Source organism: Anas platyrhynchos, chromosome 3 (genome assembly GCF_047663525.1).
Source record: "Anas platyrhynchos isolate ZD024472 breed Pekin duck chromosome 3, IASCAAS_PekinDuck_T2T, whole genome shotgun sequence".
NCBI lineage: Eukaryota > Metazoa > Chordata > Aves > Anseriformes > Anatidae > Anas > Anas platyrhynchos.
In genome coordinates this window covers 79,403,685-79,417,200 of record NC_092589.1, presented here as the reverse complement: position 1 = coordinate 79,417,200, position 13,516 = coordinate 79,403,685, and the positions used below count along the sequence as shown (strand labels likewise).

At 38.1% G+C, this 13,516-nt stretch overlaps 1 protein-coding gene and 1 long non-coding RNA gene across 9 annotated transcripts in view; one reads left to right on the top strand and one right to left on the bottom strand.

Moving 5' to 3' along the window:
* Positions 1-2,384: 2,384 nt before the first annotated feature.
* FHL5 (four and a half LIM domains 5) overlaps positions 2,385-13,516 on the top strand; it is a 28,902-nt gene continuing 17,770 nt past the window's right edge. The window contains exons 1-3 of one of the 7 annotated variants that reach the window (XM_038176333.2): positions 2,385-2,597; positions 2,849-2,877; positions 4,522-4,582. The gene's annotated coding sequence lies outside the window, so the exon portion shown is untranslated. Of the gene's footprint in view, positions 2,598-2,730; positions 2,878-4,521; positions 4,583-13,516 lie in introns of all 7 variants that reach the window. The other 6 variants (XM_072036177.1, XM_038176332.2, XM_038176330.2 and 3 more) reach the window with 6 other exon arrangements.
* LOC113843276 (uncharacterized) overlaps positions 11,520-13,516 on the bottom strand; it is a 42,531-nt gene continuing 40,534 nt past the window's right edge. For both annotated transcript variants that reach the window (XR_005264256.2, XR_011808460.1), the window contains exon 3: positions 11,520-13,424. This is a non-coding gene — a long non-coding RNA (uncharacterized lncRNA). The remainder of the gene's footprint in view (positions 13,425-13,516) is intronic.

The window sequence follows — 13,516 nt, the reverse complement described above, 5'->3', positions numbered from 1 at the left end:
TATAGCTTCTGTGAATGCATGTACATACATACAAACATTTATAAACAGACTTTGTAGTCTCATTTGCTGCTCTCAGCAAATTGGAGTAGGTGCATTAACTGTAGGCAGAAAAATATCTTTCTGAGCAGTAGCCTTTCCTTTCCCCATTACTAAGTGGCAAATTGCAACTTTTTTAGCTGGTTATTTGCAGGTCTGCTGGAACTTGCAGCCTTCTTTCCTGTTCTCTTGGTGTGCAACGTCTTTGAAACAAGAATTGGCACAAGTTTCCAAATAATAGTTGGTATTGGGGGTTGTTGTCTGGATTAAAGCATCTTAACAGCTTGCTCGGATAAAGCTACAGGCTTTTTAGGATCTTTTAGGCTTCTTCTGAAATACTGCTCTGTGATTTTCCTTTTTTAACTAGCAGTTACATTTCCTTAGGCCAGGAAAATGGAAATATCTACAAAACTGATTAGATTTGTTGTTGTTGCTGTTATTGGAATAGGAAGTTTAGTACTTACACAGAAAACATGAGAGTGATTGTACTGGGTCAGATCAACTGTCTGTGTAGCCCAGTATCGTTTCTCCAGCAGTGGCCAAAAGGGGATACCTAGGGAGGAGTATAAGCATAAGAGATGTATGTAGAGCCTCCAAATACATGCTACTCAAACATTTTGAATGATGGTTGTACTTTAAACACAGAAAATGGTAATGATCTGAAGCTTTGGGGTAAACAGGATACTTGTGAGAACAGGATTCCTTCTCTTTGCTGGCCCAGATAGTAGCATATTCAGTAAAGTGTGAAGATGTTGTCTCAGGAAAACAAATAATTTGATAATGTTTTTTTAGGAATGCTTAAATATTTAAGCAAGGGATGATACTTTGGTTGTTTTGTTGTTTGTTTGTTTGTTTTGTTTTTAATACAGTGAGATGGGAAGAGCAATTTGAGATTTTTAAACAGAAACATCATTTGGTTTATGAACTCCTAAACCCTCAACGTGAAGAGGAAGCTAGGTCAAGACAGATTGCATCTGGGGTCACACAAAATAAGCTGCTTTCTATTTCAGGAAGATCAGGAAAGGATGTGAGAGCTGTATGAGACACCATCTTACTGTGATATGAAAAAGCAGCAGAATTTTTGTTCTGTTGTATTCAATTTGCACCTGTTGGCAAAAATACTTCCTTTTAAGAGCTTCTCTTGGCAAGACTTCTATTAATACAGCAATTATCTCTCCAACTAGAAAAAAATGAAAAGGATGGTCGTTGAAGTTTTAAGGAAGATAATATGGGTAGAGGAGGTTTCTGTGTTTTTCATGCTTTCTGGAAAGAACCTTCTGTGTTGGAACTAAGTGTCATTAGGTCTTCTGACAGATCAGTTTGGATAATATTTTTGTCTTGCTCATAGTTGTGGGTTTCAAAAATTGTATTTTCAGTTTTTTTCTTTTTGGTAGTAAAGGCAAGAGGAAATTTCATGATTCTCCCTTTGGACATGCATTCAGGCCTAACTTCCCAATCTACAAAAATTGCAAGCTTGAAAAATTAGCATTGAAGTGCTCAATATAAATAAAGCTTATAGTTTGTACACTAGGAGGTAAAAGTTCGATCCAATTTTACTGGAAGACAAAATAAATGTGTGCAGAGTTTTAAAAAAACCATTCAGCCACAAATAGAAATGATGAATTTTCAGCAATAACAATCAAATGATCAGTCGTAATTGCAAGATACTACCCAGGATAACCTCCAGAACACATTATCCAGATTTGCCAGTTTATCAAAGAACTTAGTACATCTTTAACGTTTAAATGCTTCCTTCTTTCTTCTGCCTGTGATATGAAGCAGGTCCCACCCACTTGACATTATAGACTAAATGATTCAGATGCATTGGCTCTTGGCAGTGGAAAAATCTGCCTGGAGGTCAATAGTAGTTCATACCACAAGCACCCATCCTTGTTTTTTTCACTCTGCTTAGCTTGAGCCTCCTCTTTTAAATGGACACGATATACTTACTTTCAGCTAAAATTGATTAAAGTGCTGCATAGAGCCTGATGCAGTACTTTGCTTACAAGCTCTTCTGTGTGCTTTGTGCATGCAGTAGACTGTCTGCAAAACTTAGCTGGCCCCTCCTGTGTCCAAACAAAAAGAGATGACTGCAAGCTGAAGTAGGCCAGAACTGAGAAATATTGAGGGATAGCCTTGACGAGGCCGTGCCTACCACGAATGGTAATGCCGTATGTGCAACTTCCTGCATGCTGGAGGAGAGGCGACTTGTTCCAGCCCAGAAATTGCTTTAGTAGTGTTAGAGGAATTCAACTCGGTCCCCAAAAAATCTTTCCTTTAATTGGAGAAGTCTCTCTCCCTGCTCCCCCCCCGCCCATTTCCTGTACGCAGCAGTCATACGTTAGTAATCATGATTTTTCTGTTTCTTTTCTGAATTACAAGCCCAACTGAGGGCTGTTGGATTCATTCTGTGTGGACCACAGCGTAGTCGGGGATGAACGGTGATCCATCTCTTCATTTTCTGCTGAACAGTTAGGGGATTAGGGGGTTTAACTCGAGTTTTTTAACAGAAGTGCCTTTTTTCTTTTTGACAACTGTCTGAAATACAGTCCTCCTACACGGTATGTATTTGCCATTTGTAAACAGAGTATGTCAAAAAAAAAAAAAATTTTGATTAAGTGGTGAGGCAGCTAGTTATTTGCATGTCATGAGGTCTCAGGGAAACAAACTGACCCTCAGCCTTCTTCCATCCAGCCAAATTCTGATGGGACCCTCAAATAGCTCTGGCAAAGTGTTCTGTTTCTTTTGGACTTGATGAATGCTTGTTTCTGTGCAGACGTGTAATTATTTCTTCTTCATTTTGCTGCACAAGTTACCAGGAGAAGCAGCTTAAAACCAAATGTGAGTATTGAGGCTCTTTTCCATTATTCCTTTATATTATAATGATTAAATGTGGTACTGTACAAGGTAACTAACTTACCTTTTTGAGAAATGAAGCAGAAGTATTTTTTTCAAGACACAGAACTACTAATTCACATGGATACTGCTTCTTTAAATTCTATGCAGAATTCTATACATATTAAAAAAAAAAAAAAAAACTGATTCTGTGTACTGAAAGAGATGCCACACTTTTTTCAGATGCAATAGTTTTTGTTTTATGAATTGGCTCACTTATTAATGTAAGGGAAGATTGTCTATGGTTCCCTTTGTAATGAGATGAGGATTAATTTTGTTTACTCCACAAAACAAGCCAACATAAAGAGTGTGCTGTTTCCTATGACATTTCAATCCTCATTCTCATTTCTTAATAAGCTTTCATAGCTATTTGCTATTGCAAGAAAACTTTCTAAATAATGCCTTTTCATGTAAGTCACTTTTTTTCTATAGTCACAAACAATATCATCGCCTAATATTGATTGTTCTTGCATTTCCTTTGAAGTAAAACCAGTTTCCAAGCTGCTATTTACAGAAATATTTGACTTGTTACAGAAATCAAGTAGTATCTTGCAATTCTATAACTTATTTTATCTTCAATCTGTCATGTTTTTATGAACGTAATCTTGGTTTGGAATTTGAAGAGAGTGGAATTGAAAGGCTAAGCCACTGCTTGCTGAAATTTTGCTGGAATTTTGCTGGAAATGTGGGCCTATACTACAGAATTAAAAAAGAAATATGGGCAATGGGGTGGAAATATTCCTTTTAGTCTACATATATTAATTGTACTGCTACCTGATTTAACAGTGGCAATTTTTTTTTTTTTTAATAATTTGGTCAAAATTAAATTTGGATGAAACTATCAGAACTGAATTAAAATATTTAAATAGCAATGTTGAAGATATTTTTCTTTAACTATCTCTGTTTTCAGAAGTTCTGTTTTTATATCTGGAGCTGGACACAAAGACTTTTATTTAGAAAATCAATTTCAGATGCCTGTGTTGTTTTTCTTTAATATTTTCACCCATTTTTCTTCTATTTCTGTGATGGGTTGACATTTCTAGAGTATTTGAACAAAACAGAATGTATCTCAAGTATTAGTGTTATGAGAAATTGCTGATGGTTTTGCCATGCAATTTGATAGCAGTGCCATAAAAGTCACTTTGATTCAAAGTTGTGTAACTGATAGAAACCTAAGATAACATACTAATTGTCTCTCAAGATTAGAGCAACATGAAAGCAGAAGCTACTTGAAAGAGATTCTGATCTATTGTGACCTGTGGTATCTCCGGGTTATTTTCAGGCAATCAAATTTTGCTAAGTGTGTGCATTTGGCTGACTTGGTAAATTATAAGTTGACTTGGTAAAATGTAAATTCTATGGGACACATACCAATAATCCCAGCTTTCTGCATACCTTTTTTTAAATTTTGAGTTTTTAAGAAAAAAATAATTAAATCAGTATTGCCTAACCATGGACAGACTGAAAGAAATGTGAAAATCTTAACCAGTATACTTACTAACCTCAACCCTAAACTCAGAGGATGAAATCCTGACCCTGTTCAAATGAGTGGTCCTTCTGACAACTAAACAAGCTCTAAACTTATTTCAGGCTTTTAGATCATCTAGGGAATAAAACTAAGATTTTCTGCATGTTTCCCTGCCAGTTAAAGGTAAGATGATGTCTTAAGTCTAATTCTATGATGTTCATAAAATTAATGATTTCCAGCTCAACTTTTCTATTAAAATCTCCAGAGCCCAAAGTTCAGAAGTTGGAATGACGAAATGCTCCATTTCTGCTCCTGCAGAGGAATTCACTCTTCTGGGAACAGGTTGCGCAGTTCTAGTTAGGAGGCTGTGAACTTCTGATGTCATATACTTATATTTTCCAGTAAAATGTAAGAGGGATGAAATAAGGGCAGCTTTGTAGAAATGCACTGATGTTATTCCAAAACACTGAACTAACATCCTAAAAATAACTTAATAAAACTCCGTGACTTAATTTTATGTAACAGAGATACAATGAGGGACAAAACTATTACAAAGGCTAACTAATTTCCCTTGGTTGCCTCTATAATAATGGCTAAATTAAGCTTGTGCTAGGAATCACCCTGGAGAGGAATTTCTCTCTCCTTTACCTATAAAAAGTGTCTTGTGAATTAGCCTCAGTAGGCTTAGGTTTGCTTTTGTGAATATCCCCATTTTCCTCTGATATTGAACAGCGTACGTTAACTATCCCTTCTTTTTTCCTTTTCTCAGACTAAGAGGGTTTTTCTGGTTTTGCTTCATTCATGCTAGTAAGTTACTTTCCTTCTCAGTCATGGTTGCCTTCGAGTTTGAATTTGTTCTAGGTCCATATATGAGTACTGGTAAATTGTTGCACATCTCAACATATTACGGTTAAGGGATCTACGCAGGCTGCTCTGGTTCATTGCTGGAGATGCTCTTAAGACTCAGAACAATGCTCATTTTCCTATACCTGTCTTTGTATGCAGATAACAGAATTGATAGAAGGAGGGATGCTGGTGACAGCGTGGCATAACTGTGGGCAGAACGCACGTGGGAGGCCACAACTCAGCCCAGAGCCACTTTCAGCAAGATATTCTTTGCCTCAGTTCCCCATATGTGGAACTGTGTTTGTTACTTCAGGGGGGAAAAAATGAGTTCAAAACTACGTTATTGACTGGAAACAGCCTTAATAACCAGCAACTCTCTCAACCAATTGTGTAAGAATACTAATCATAACCTCAGAGTCCTTAAGGACAATTGTAATCTTCACACCTGGAAGATTTTATTGCTTCAGCTAAGTTTAGAAGTGCCTTTTACCTGTAGCACTGGAGGCTGACCACCTGGCAACCTTTGTCCAGTGCTTTTAACTACCCTGGGCCAGCGCCATGCCCACAGCCTAATGAGCAGACCCACCAAGTGGCAAAGCTGTAATGTCTGGCTGCTTGTCTTCCCACTCCTCCAGGACTGCGCTCTGACCTTGAACAAGCCAGTTGCTCTACTTGGACAAGCATTAACCTTTTCTGTAGACAAGTATCTCACAACTGTGTTTTGGGATTGCTTTATTATCATTAGAAAATCATTCTGAAATCTTTGAAAGGAAGACTGTAAAATACTTCAGAGTATTAGTTTCTAATTCTATTTATCAGAAGCCCAGAACAGTATTAGGTTATAAATGTATAACCAGGAGCCCAGTCTTCCACAAGTGAGCACTGCAAGTTTCTAATTCAACCACAACATGATTCATTTATGTATTATAATGTGAAATTGTGGCATAATTAGAGTTTTCTGAGTATCTGGATTTGGGGTGCTATTTGCATGCGAAAAAAGGAAAAGATTAGAGGAAAACTGTTTAATGTGATGAGCTGAGAGTCTGTTTAATTTGGAAATTAAGAACATTGAGAAATATTTCAAATTAAAAGCTCAAAATGTTGGGGGGGGGGTATTTTGTCTTTTTAATGCAGGAATGGAATTTTTAGATGTATTTAATCATCGTCTTGCACTTTTTACTGGAAACATTTACCAATTTCATTGTAATTTAGCAAACCTGTATTTGTTTGTTAACAATTCCTGCTAATTCTTGTCACCCTGCCCCCCTCAGAGCAACAGCAGCCTCATCCACCATAGCTGGCCAGGTAGGGACTCTGAGCGTCATCCCCTATTGAAACAGGTAGTTTCCATTCCAGGTTCACTAAGATGATTGCTTTGCTATTGCTAGGTATCAGGCTTCACGTTATCACTTGAATAGACTTTAATGGTTTCAATGGGCTTATTATTCCACAATATCCTTGAATTAAATAACCTGATCTTAAAATGTTCCTAAATGTTAGAAAGGAATTTCTTCATTCTTACTAAGTTTCCTCCAGCAGTATGAGAATTAACTGATGGTTTTTATTCCTTGTAATTCATCTGAGTCAAATGTTGGCTGTCTGAGGTGTTCAGATAATCTTTAGCTTTAATTTTCCTTCAATGAAAGTAGGGCAATCCCACACTGGAACCAGCTTTAAGATAGCATGTATTTGTAATCACAGAAAGAAATCCACTGTGAAAGTCATAGTGCCAATATATATATATATATATATATTTTATTTTTTTTTTAAAAAAAGGACCTTTTCACATGCCAGGACATTACAAAACTCCCAGCAGAGCAGTAACTGAAAGGTCAGTAACCTCACATCATGATAAAGACAGAATACCAAGATCTATTCATTTCTGGGTCTAATTTTAAATCATTGCCACTTTTAGGAGGATAGACTATGTTAAAATAGAAAGAAATATGTCTAATGTCTAGCACAGAGATTTTAGGCCTTAAGGGAAATGTTAGGATGCCCAATCACATAACTGTTCTGAAGACCTTATCTCCTAAGTAGGCAGAACAGGTAAAGAAAGAGGCACGCAGATTTCATGTACATGAGAAAGACTGTACAGCAGTCACTGGCAGGGCATGAACAAAACCCAGAGCTGAGAATATCTGAGGACTGGTCAGTGGTGCTGCTCACATCATATAAGAACTGAAGTTAAAACAGAGCTGATGCCATGATACTCATCTTGTTTGGCAAGATGTTATCTACTCAACTGCTCCAGATTCAAGAAATCTTCAGTTAATATTTTTACTCTGGTTAATGTCTAATTCACAAAACCACATATAAAAAAATATTTTTATATTAATCTATACTCAGTCATAGAAACACTCCTTTATTTTTCCTCCTCCCTGCTAAAGGAAGAACAAGAAGTCACAGATCTCTGCTCCCAGCTCTTTTGATCAGCCACTCCACTCCTAAAGGGGTTCACTGCCTTGAAAGGCCTGCAGTGAACTGTCTTCCATAAGGGAGTTCTTACACTGACAGTCATTTACCCTTTTGCTGTGTTGGAATGAAATGTGCTGGTTTACAGTGAATGTCATTTACCCTTTTACTGTGTTGGAATGAAATATGCTGGTTTACAGTGAATGTCATAGATCCAAATATTTTGTCTTTTTTTTTTTTTTTTCCTAGAATGCTAAGAGCAGCAGCCTGAATTTGATTCATCTGCATAGATAACTATTTGGTTTTCCAGCTTTACAGTATGTTTAAAACAAATACAGGGCAGAGAATAAAAACAAGAAGTTACTATGCCATAATTCCAGATCTTCGGTAAAATGCACACACAGCCATATTGTGCTAGTTTTTTCTGCAGCCTTGGTGCAAATGTTCAGAGTGTGTAAGTGAATTGTGCTTGTACGAGAGTGCCAGTGCTATCATGCGGAGTTAAAAACCTGATCCAGCGTATATTAAATCACCTAATTTAACATCCATAAATTGAGTGAAATTGTTTGGCTACGTTAAGTTGTATATATATGTAAGTGTCTTAAGGGTCCCATTCTAAGAGAAGACAAACCACACGTTCACGTAACCCCTTAGGGGAAAGAGAGGAAGTCAAATAAGTCTACTTAAGACCATCCACAGTGTGTTTTCCTGGCAACATTTCTTACCCCCGTCTCAATTACATTCTATAAACAATTCATTGCTGCAAAAGCATCAGAATGCAAAGAGTACCGCATCTTTCAGGTTTTGCACCTAGCAGATGCAATATATGCATACATATTTTAACCAGACTGTGTTTATTGCATCCCTGCTTTCCAAAGAGTTTGCAGTTATAGAGGATTGTTACTGCTAATGCACATAGTTAGCAGTACAAGCTAACTATTCATTACAACTAATACAATGTTATATTGTCAGTAAAAGCCCAGAGTACATAGGCAGTCCTCACTTTGTGGCGAGGCTACTAGTGGCTGTACTCAACGTCCTTGCCTATCCCTTCTCAATGGTCACCCATAACAGCTCCCACATAACATGAAGGGAGGCTGCAGATACTACGCTTGTTGTTGCTGGAATTTCTTAGGCTGTGCCCAGCAGTGGCTTCACAGACTGAATCATAGTCAGCAGCCCTGAGTCTGCCTGCAGAACCAGGTCATTTTTGTTTTCAGTGTAAAGTTTGGTAACAAGGTGACAGCCAAAACTGATGGAGCCCCAACAAAACTGGCTGTTCACTGGGACTAAAAATATAAAAAAATAACTGGGAAAATGAAATTGAGGTAGGGATCTCAACTCTCTCAGTTAGATATGTACTGATACTCCTTACCAGTAGCCTTTGCTCTTCCTAAGCTGTAATGCTACCTAACTCATAACAATCTTTTAACAAAGCTGAGATCAGAAATCCTTAGATTTCTTTCATTTCAATAAGGTGTCATATTTTTATTACAAAAGTGCTGCGGCTCAGTTTATTTTTTCCTCAGAAAACTAGGTCAGGTTGGCCCAGTACTGTTGGGAGAGAAAAGTAAAAGGCTATGCTGCTGCAGCAGATGCTGTGTTACCACTTGGGGGTTTTATGTTTGGTTTTGGAGGAAGGAGGTCTTTTTTTTTTTTTTTAAAAAAAAAAAAAAAGTAATGAAAACCCTTTCCAATTTTAGCTTGCTTTAAAACGTATCTGCTGCTGTTGCTCATCTTCTTCTTATCGCTCATTTTATTTCTTAAAACATTCCTAAAGTAGGTCACCAGCTTTTAAAGAACCCAGCTAGACAAAGTTGTAGTGAGTAGAGAATTGTTGTTATTCTTTCACAAGGATTTTAATTCATGTGGTGTCCCTGTTCTCACAGGACATGACACTCTCCATCCTCCCTTCTGTCCATGAACTAAAACGTGAGGGTGGGAGAAATCCAGTCTGCAGCTGATACATCTGCAAAGAAAAGACATAGCTTATTTCTTATTAAGATCTCGAAGGCTGCAGCCAGCATCAATGTTGCCTACCGAAGCTCCGTTACCTCTTGTAAGCAACAAGGCTACTTTGTTTTATAAGCATGTCACTCCCTGTGAAGCACAGGCATCATTGCCTACAGCTATTGCTTTCCCCAGGAAAGCTTTCTGTCCTGAAGACAAGCTTATTGTGTTTTCAGGTAGATGTGTTCCTGCCCAGTAGTGTTAGTGCATTGCTAAGATGCTGACATTTTCTTGTTGGACCTTTGGCTTTATTGCACTGTATACAGGGGAATTGGGTGGGGTATTTTGGTGTGCAGACCCACTTCTAGCAGAGTTCAGTAAGAAGTGCTGCTCTCATTTGCACGCTGCAGATGAATTCACTGGCAAAAGTCTTGGATCAACACTTCAATACAATTCTCCATTTGTAACTTTCATTTTCTTTTTATTCAAGCACTTTTAAAGTACTTTCAACAATTAGGGGATTTTAGGTGAGAGTGGAGGCAGGAAAGGGGACTGAAAAAAGCCAGGTTGAAAAGCTGGGGAGAATTTGTATTCACTGCCAGAGATCACCTGTGACCTCAGTTCTTATCCCGACCATTTCAACCCCAAATTATTAATGTTCCTTTTTCTCTTTCAAAGACATTTATTACTTGCTGGGTTGTGGGTTGATAGAAGGAAAATACATTAATATTTCCATTCAAGTACAATATGTTATTCTCTACCTTTCCACCATTTTAATTGAAGAAACTATCACCCAGCACAAATGTCTTTTTGCCACAGAATTTCTTATCTCAAACTGAGATGACTCTAACTCAGATTCCCATCTTTTTTTCCTAGAATAAAATATACAGCTAGCTATAAAATTGTTTCTCCCAGTGAAATATTGAACTATCAAAAGCCAAAAAGTAAGTTTTTACTAAAAGATTTTCTGTGGAGAATTTAAGGTTCATTTTAGACCAATGTCTTTTTCAGATTTCACTTTTTTGAATGTTACTTTTCTAAATCAAACTGATATTTTCCATTATTTTTTTTATTCATGAATATTTGCTACTAAAATACATCAAAATTTAAAAAGATAATAAAAAAAAAAAAAAAAAAAAAAACAAACAACTGTTACAGCATTTTCAAATAAGCTTTCTGCAAAACTCCTTTTTTTTTTTTTTTCCCAAAAAAATACCCTGATGCAATAACCTCTTAATTTATATTGGTTTTGGAAGCTTATAAATGCTCAGGTTTCAGAGCATGAATTTAAACCTCTAAGAAGGATTAGGAAACTTTCCTCATGAGCAGGTTGTTGCCTAGGCACCTTGTGCAGGGTTTCTTGCATCTTCCTTAGGGTATTTTTGCCTGCTGAACTGAAAAAGATAAGTACCCCTATAGTCATTTAGCATCACAAAATTATTTTTAGATCTGCTTCTCCTCGTAACTTCTAGTATGGACTATGTTTAATGTAGATGTCAGTCCTTTATTCCTTATTGTACCATACAGGGCAGGGGCTGAGCAGTGGAGCTCAGCCTACATTTCCTTCTGAGCCAAGCTGTCAAAATAGTCAAGATGACTGAAGGCATCCAGACCTCCACATCTCTTCTGTAACCTTGTCTGTACTAACATCAGCTGAAATATAAACTGGTGAAAAAAGGGAGTTTTTTTTCCTTGCATCTGCCTGCAACAACCACAATAACAACATCTTCCTTACTATGGTAAACTAGATACCACAGACAAGCCAGTAACTCCTTTCCATCAGAAAGGGCCAAGGTTTTGGGCCATACTCAGATCTAAATATCAGGCTGGTTGACAAAGGATATGTTAATCACATTTCACACTCAGTGACAATATGAAGTAATATCAGTCTCTCTTAATTTCACACATGGCTGGGACTTGAGAATGCTAGAAGTGATTTTTCCCTGCAGAAAAGCTGGATCTACTGAAAAATGTTTTTTGTTTCTTTTTTTTTATTATTATTATTATTATTTGTTTTGACAGAAATTGTTTAGAATCACTAGTTTCATTGTGCAATTCCACTGAATGTATTTTAATTGAGAAAGATTTAGAGACTGTGTTTATCAGATCTGAAATATTAGGAAACATTGACATTAATGGTAATGAAGAACCTAATTGCTTCTATACTTTTTAAAATCCCATTTCTTGCTTATCCTTGGAAATATATTTCAAAATCTGTGCTTCAAGGATACAGGCAGCAAAGCACTAAACATGCATTCAGCTTTGAGCATGTAAATATTCCAGATGAAAGCAATCACATTTCTCCTGTGTTTAGACTACATGTATGGGTTGCTTATACATGGAATCACAAGTCACCTACGGGACACCTTTGTTTCTGTTACGAGAATGACCCAACTTCTCCCCAAATGCTTATAAGAGAACACAGGTTTTGTGGACTGTTTCATACAGCCTCTTTTATCATTCAGCAGCGATAAACCTTTCCATTTTCTGCCACAGAATAGTTGAGGTGGGAAGGGACATGTAGCTCATCCCCCTGCTCCAAGCAGGGTCCCCTGAAAGCTGTTTCACCAGGACCATGTTGGGTTTTGAACATTTCCAATGAAGGAGATTCCACAACTTCCCTGGAAAACTTCCTCCAGTGCTGTCACCATCACAGTGAAATAGCGTTTTCTGATGTTCAGAGGGAACCTCCTGTATTCCATTTATGCCCATTGCCTCTTGTCCTGGCACTGGGCACCGCTGAAAAGAGCCAGGCTCTGCCCTCCCTTTGGGTATTTGTAGACATTTATAGAACATCCCCTCAGCCTCCTCCTCTCCAGGCTGAACAGTCCCAGCTCTCTCAGCCTTTTGTCATCAGGCTCCAGTGCCTCAGTCATCTTTGTGGCACTTCACTGGCTCTTTCCATGTCTCTCTTGCACTGGGGAGCCCAAAACTGGACACAGTGCTCCAGGTGTGGCTTCAACTCTGCTGAGCAGACATTAAGGATTCCCTCCCCTGACCTGCTGGCAGTGCTATTCTTAATGTCCTGCAGGCTGCTGCTGCTGTTCTTACCTGCAAAGGCACACTGCTGGCTCATGTTCAACCTGTTGTTTACCAGGACTCCCAGGCCCTTTTCTGCAGAGCCGCTTCCCAGATGGTGACCCCCACCATGTGCTGGTGCCTGGGGTTGTTCCTCCCCAGGTGCAAGGCGTTGCATTTCTCCTTGTTGAACTTTATGTCAGTCCTGGCAGCCCATTTCTCCAGCTTGCCAAGGTCCCTCTGGATGGCAGCATGACCATCTGGTGTAGCCACCACTCCTCCTGGTTTTATGTCACCTGCAAACTTGCTGCGGGTGCACTCTGTCCCATCATCCAGGTCATTAATGATGTTATTGGTCCCAGTGTCAGCTCCTGGAGTACACCACTAATTAAATTACTTTAAACTTGCTCCTTTAATGTTGTACCTAGGATTCACTAATGATTTTTTCATCCACATCCTACATTCATGACTGCTTTGCTTTTTGAGCGTGGGCAGTTGAAGCTAATCTATTTTAAACTATCTAAATGTCTTTTAAGTATCTAACTCACCAGGTACGGTGGGTATACTTCTCTACATGACCCTTTTGTGCCAGATACAATCCTCAAACCTGTTCTATGGCTAAATGTATACAGGATGACTGAGAATACTGCCATGATTTTACATGAAAAGGCATACCAGTACCTGACTGAAACATTTCATGGCTTCATGTGGTTCTGTAAATCTCACAGTAACCATAAAGAGCTGAGATCCACAGTGCACACTGGAGAAAGTTCTGGCTGTACCGAACTGTGAAAACCTGTAAAAAAAAAAAAAAAAAAAAAAAAAAAAAAAAGTGCAGGTGAGAATGATTCCAGAAAAATAAAAGCAGCAATCTAAGCCTTGGCATTA